Source organism: Odontomachus brunneus, unplaced genomic scaffold (genome assembly GCF_010583005.1).
Source record: "Odontomachus brunneus isolate Ranch 3 - 2012 unplaced genomic scaffold, Obru_v1 Obru_scaffold_037, whole genome shotgun sequence".
Taxonomy (NCBI): Eukaryota; Metazoa; Arthropoda; class Insecta; order Hymenoptera; family Formicidae; genus Odontomachus; species Odontomachus brunneus.
The window spans coordinates 1,250,539-1,256,707 of record NW_022639487.1 but is presented as its reverse complement, the minus strand read 5'-3'; positions in this window follow the sequence as shown (position 1 = coordinate 1,256,707).

Genomic DNA, 6,169 nt, shown 5'->3' with positions numbered 1-6,169 from the left:
CGTCGCTCGGAAGACCGGAGGCAATGCCTCGAGCTTTTCAGCCAGAACGTCCTCTCGCGTTCGAGGCAGAGGAAGCGAGAAAGGGAGGGAGGGACCCCGGCGGTTGCATGCGTTTCATTAGCTTTTCGTCATTAGCATTTTCTCCGAGTAACTATCTAAGACACGGTCGCCCGCGCAAATATTCTCAAAGCGCGGCAAAAGACGAGCCCGGATCGCGACAGGCCGTAAGAGCGATAATTCGCGTCGATTCAATCGGCGGAAAACCGTTTCAATGTTGTCCCTCTGCAAACTATAAAGATATCGATGGCTTATAATAGACTCTCTCCGAGATTTCTAGGCAAGAATGACCGAAGGGAGGCCGTTTCAACCGGCGCTGAAATGTTTTTGCGAGATGTGCAGTCTCGGTTCTCTCGGCGCTATCGATTGAAAGCAAAATGCAGTTCGGGAAGATTTAACCCCCTACATTCTACGGCGCGACCTACCACCGGGCTTGGGCGAAATTATTCGGCGAAAAACGTTACGATATTTTTATCGGGAAATATTCATGGAGCGCGCTCGTGTGCGAGAGATTTAGGTGGATGCGAACAGCGCGCGTCTTTATGTGGGCCGGGCATGGTATCCGTTCTAATTGCCCTTTCGCGAGTTTTTGCACGGGAATTTCACACTCGTGTAACTATCAAAAGCTGCCGGTGTAATTGCGAGAAACGGCACGCGAGATTGCCTCAGGGGGCGTTTAGTCGAGGAGAGATACTCTCCTCTGCGGATATGTACTGCCTTCCTCTGTCCTGTCTTCGAATCGGAAAATGGATGAAAGTAGAACTTTATTGCTTACTTGTCTTTAATCGACTTAACTCGCAACGCCCTTGATATACACAAATATGGTACACGAATAGGCGATCCGCGTGCGTCAGGAATGCAAAATAGATCGATTTGTCGTTCCGCAGAAAAGATGGATCGGACAAATCGGGAGCCTCGGGAAAAAGGGATTGAATAAAGGTTGCCATACATATATATACCGCATGATGTATTTTTTTATTAAGTTTATTTTATATATCGACAACAACACGTCATACATTAGAAAACAGAAGGTTTCTTGAAGCAAACTCGAATGAAAAGTTTTGTGGAACAATCCGAGAGACACTATGTGAGTGTGCCGCGCCATCATCTATGGAGTCGTATATATATAATATTGCGTGTCTTTGTGTCTCATATATGTCACGTGTATGTACTTGTATGTAGTTCCGTGTGTTTGCGCGTGTGTGGTTTGTGTATGTGTGCGTGTCTCCGTGTACTACGATACTCTTGTGTCTTCTCTCTTGTTTTCTCACTCTCGTTCTTACTCTCTCGTGTTCGTTTATTCTCTCTCTCTCTCTCTCCCTCTCACTCTCTTTGGCGCTCTCTCTCTCTTTCTCTCGCTCTTTCTCTCTCTCTCTCTCTCATTTTGCGCACTCTTTCACTCTCGCACTTTCTTTCGTTCTTCTCTTTCACACCCTGTCACATACACGCGCCCACACGTTCTTTCCGCCCGCCTTTCTCTCCCTCCCTGTCTTACTTTCTAACATTCCGCGTGCGCTCTCCTCTCTTTCTTTTCCCTTTCTATCTCGATATGCCGATGTACTCGCGTATATCTACGGAATTGAACTCGACTCCGAGTAAAGGAAGCCACGTGAGATTGAGCGAATCGCCCGATTCCGAATCGCGGTATATACCCGGTATTTTCCACCCTTACTTTTCGCATCCCCTTGCGTGCGCGAGAGCGCGCGCCTCTATTGTCATCATTCCTTTCCACGCGTCTTTAGTTCCCTCTCTTACCGCGGACCTCTCTTTCTCTCGTCGATATGCATTTACTCCCTCTTCGCGTCGTCTATTCACGGTAAATCGTCTTTGAAAATATCTTGTGTGATGGAGAGACAAAATGGAAAATCATAATAACATGTTCAACGTGTCCAGAGAAAAGGCGCCGCTCGTCGAAAGAAATAAACTGAATGTGTCTCGTCACCTGGTCGCGAGGAGTGCACGCTGAGAAAGAAAATCGAAACTCCAAACGAAAGAAATTCGCACGAGGCGCCCTCCGCGTTTCGTCCAGCCGCGCGCGGAATTTCGCACGATTTCCGTTCTGCCATTTTTGGTGCCTCTATCTATCTATATATTTATATATCTATATATAATATAATATATTTATATTTATATATATTATTTTGTTTCTTCTTTGCTTCAAAAAGCGGCAGTGCATCGTCGTCGAATTCACTCTCGGGCTTTGAGAAGGGAGGGCGATTATTCTCTCTCACTCTCTCTCTTTCTCTCTCTTTCTCTCTCTCCCTTACTCTCTCTCTCTCTCTCTCTCTCTCTCTCTTTCTCCCTCATTCACTCGCTTCTTCTCTCGCAATCTCTCTTCCTATCATCCTATCTCTCCGTTAGTTTTTGTTAATATTCTTTTAGGTTCGATTCGCGACGAAATAATGTCGAACCACACTTTGTCTCACGGCCGCAATATATATCTAGGAACGTCCGAGGTACGGCCGATGGTCTGTCGCGACTGCGAGACGCGAATTTTGACTGTCGTGCCGAAAGAGGTGTCTTCTCTACGTGTGTCTCCCCCTTTATATTAAGCGCCAAAGATATATAAGGAAAACTAGCCGCGCAGCGCGTGCCAGCGATGCAAACCCACCGCGCCTCCTCTTGCAATAATTTATGTACAATTTTACAACCTACGACGCCGCCGACGATATAATTTTATTCTCCTTATAGTTCACCTTTAAGTACACGAATAGGACCTAGACATCGTTAATTTTTTTCATCTTTACACTATACTAACGAAATCTAAACGTTCAATTTTCATTTTCACCACACTAGGAATAATAAATTTTGCCGTATCGTTAGTATACCTTTATAGAAATATGCTTACAAAAATAGAATTTCGTGAGGCGCGGGAAGCGCGTCGCTGCCGGATGCGGGCGAGCTTATAGGAATTTTTCTCTCATCTTCGCTTTGATTCGGAAAATAGCCTCGTGCTATCCTTTAGTCCCCCTACGTTATTATCTCCTTCCCTTCCCCGTCGCTCGACGACCGAAATACCGCGAGTGTGTGATTTTCCCTTTTGTGCACGCTTCGGTATGTGTTCGTCGCGCCGCGCAGACCGTCGGACGTTTGTCCCCGTGCGAGTAATTTTAGTGTGTGAATTTTCCCTCTCCCTCGCGCTAAAAACCTCTCGCACACTCTCTTCCGGTCTCGATCACTCACTCTCACTCGCTCTTTCTTTCTTTCTTTCTCTCTCTCTTGCAGACTTCCACTTGCTCTCTCATTTCAGACGTCACCTTCGCACGCACTTGTACAGCCGTCATTCTTTACCCATCACGCTCACTTTCTTTCGCATCACATTCTTTCGACATCTCTCCCTTTCCACAATCTTCATAACAACACACACACACACACACACACACATACACCTTCTCTCACTTTTTCGCTTACGCGCGCAATCGCACTCTCTCGCATCAGTCGATCTTAATATCTTCTCACTTTAAGCGCTCGAGTCGATCTCTTCGTTTTTTGTATAGTTTGCCAAGAACGTATATGTGTCTCGAAATTGTGAACAACTTATATATCGTTTCGCTGTCACGCATCATGTACGTACAATAATACAATCAATCGCCGTAATAATGACAACGGTGACAATTATAATCGTGATAGGGTAGTAATAACGTAACGTATACGGTATTGGGGGAGGGGATTGGACGAAACCGTCATAACGAACAATATCAATAAATAGTAGGTGGTGGATTACTGACAATAGTTAATCGCAATAATAATAGTAATTATACCGATAATCATTATAAAGGTGTAATTTGTTTTTTTTTTTCGTATGCACAATAACCTCTTTTGTCCTCTCTTTTTTTCATTCACGTGCACTCTCACGCGCGCTTCTAAACTTCAAGGTAACATCATCATTTAGATTCGTCATTACAATATTACATTATTAGATTACATTATATCATAATACGCTAGCGTTTATTCAATAAATTTTACATACTTTGATACGCAGTATGATGGTTTCAAAAACGGTCATCGGCCAACCAAATTTTGTTCACACATCAATACACCTACGCTCAGTAGTCGAAGTAATTTGTACTTGTAGCCGTATATTATAAATATTTTTAGTAGTTCGGCCTCTCTTTCACGCCTTCTCTATCTCGTTTCGCATCTTTTCGTGTCTCCCTTGTCTTATTCGGTCGCCAGTAGTTCGAGGCCCTACACATTTTTTGTTTTGATACGAATATTTAAATATTATTTTACCACCGCGTTTTTTCCTGTCCCGTTCTCTCCCCCTCTTTCTCTCGCACTCTCGTGTTCTTCACATTCACGCACGCACACTCTCTCTTTCTCTCTCTCCCTCTCTCGCTCATTCTCTACCACCCTATCCTTCGTCACCGTAAACTTCCGATCTGACGAAATTTTTACAAATCACGGATGCGATACGCTTCCGCCACCTGTCGATTTCTCGTCATTTTCGTTTACGTCTTCTATCTCTTTTGGTGGCGCTCTTAAATGGTACTGACGTATTTTTGCCAAAAATATATAAAAAAGACATAATCGATTTCGAAATCGAAACAAGCGTGTTCTCGGCCCAAATAAACGGGGGCGCCAAGTGTTTTGCGAACAGAGAGATCGTCCGTTTTCTTTTTGCTTCGTTTTCTCAAAGCGCGTTTTTAGCGTTCACGATTTTGTCACTTTCGTTCGACCACTGCTTTGCCGAGAAATCGTGCAAACGTTGTTGCACATGACGAATGGGCCGCGAGACAGGAAAGCCTAGGTAATACCTCTTTGTCGTCGTCGTCGTCGTCGCGGGGGGAGACATTTACACAGTCGTGACCTCTGACCCCGATCGTTCAATCACGACACGAGGTAAAAATCCTCGCTCGTCAGAGATCACCGATGTCTCCCTCCGCCCGTTAGATACGTTTTGGCGCCCTCGATATTTCGAGCCCGCATCGAGATCGAGGCGCGGTCACCGGGCGCGACCGAAGCGTTTCCGAAAAATGTACAATAAATTTCTCTCCCCCTCCTCGGTATTTCGTCACCTCTCGCACACAATTTACTCGTTCCTCCGAAGTACACTCCCGCAAAATACGCTCGTTAAGACCCGCTCGATTCCCAATGCACTCGTAACACTTTTTCCTCTTCTATAATAGATCTTTCGTACTTCTCTCTCTTTTTCTCTTTCTCTCTCTCTGTCTTTTTACAATAACTTCTTTAGAACATCCTAAAAACCACGAGAGGATAGATAAAGTCGATATTTTTTAATTCTTTTTCTTTTTATACACCTAAACGTTACTTGCACCCATTACGGACGGGGCCGCCGGTGACCAAGCCGCCAATCGCGATAATAGGATTCAACCTCTGTCTGTCGACATTTCGTCATTTCCTCCCTTCGTCTCGCTTCTATCGCGCTCGTTCTGTCGCGCTCACGCTATCGCACATTCACACACGTACATACACACATACTCTGCCTTTCTCTCTCTGGCTGTCACACGCCTCCGTATTCTCGCTCTCCTTATCGTTCGCTCCCTCTTTCGCACTCACTATCGCGCTCTCACGATCATCCATTATCTCTCTCTCTCTCTCTCTCTCTCTTTCTCGCGTTCTCCCTTTCTCTCTCGCTCTCTCGCTCGTTTTTCCCTTTCTCGCTCTCGTTTTCTTTTCTTCTTTTTCCTCAAATTAATATTATTATCATGATTCCTTGCTACGAATATGACGCTCCTTTATTTTTGTCTGCCGCATCTAACGTATCTTTTTTTATCTTTCGAAATGCAACCGCGACCTTTATAAAAATGTACACTTACTACGTTTAATTGTCATCATTTTCATCATTTAAGATACAACAACATACTATACGTATATGGCTCTACAGATGTTCGCTTGCACTGCAACTCAAATGTGTGTCGTGAATATCTCTCGGTCCGTCGTCCGTCGGCGCGAAGAATCGACCAATCGGTGACGAGGGCGCTCTCGAGGAGGATCGATCGCGCGCGCGCGCTGAATCGCGGGAGTACCGTACTCTCGTCGCTTAGGCCCGTACTTTTGCTCTTTATTTGGTTTTTCCCTTTTTTTTTGTTTATTTTCTCATCGATGGAGAGGCATCGATCGCGTGGTGTGGCGCGTGTCGAAGCCTTCT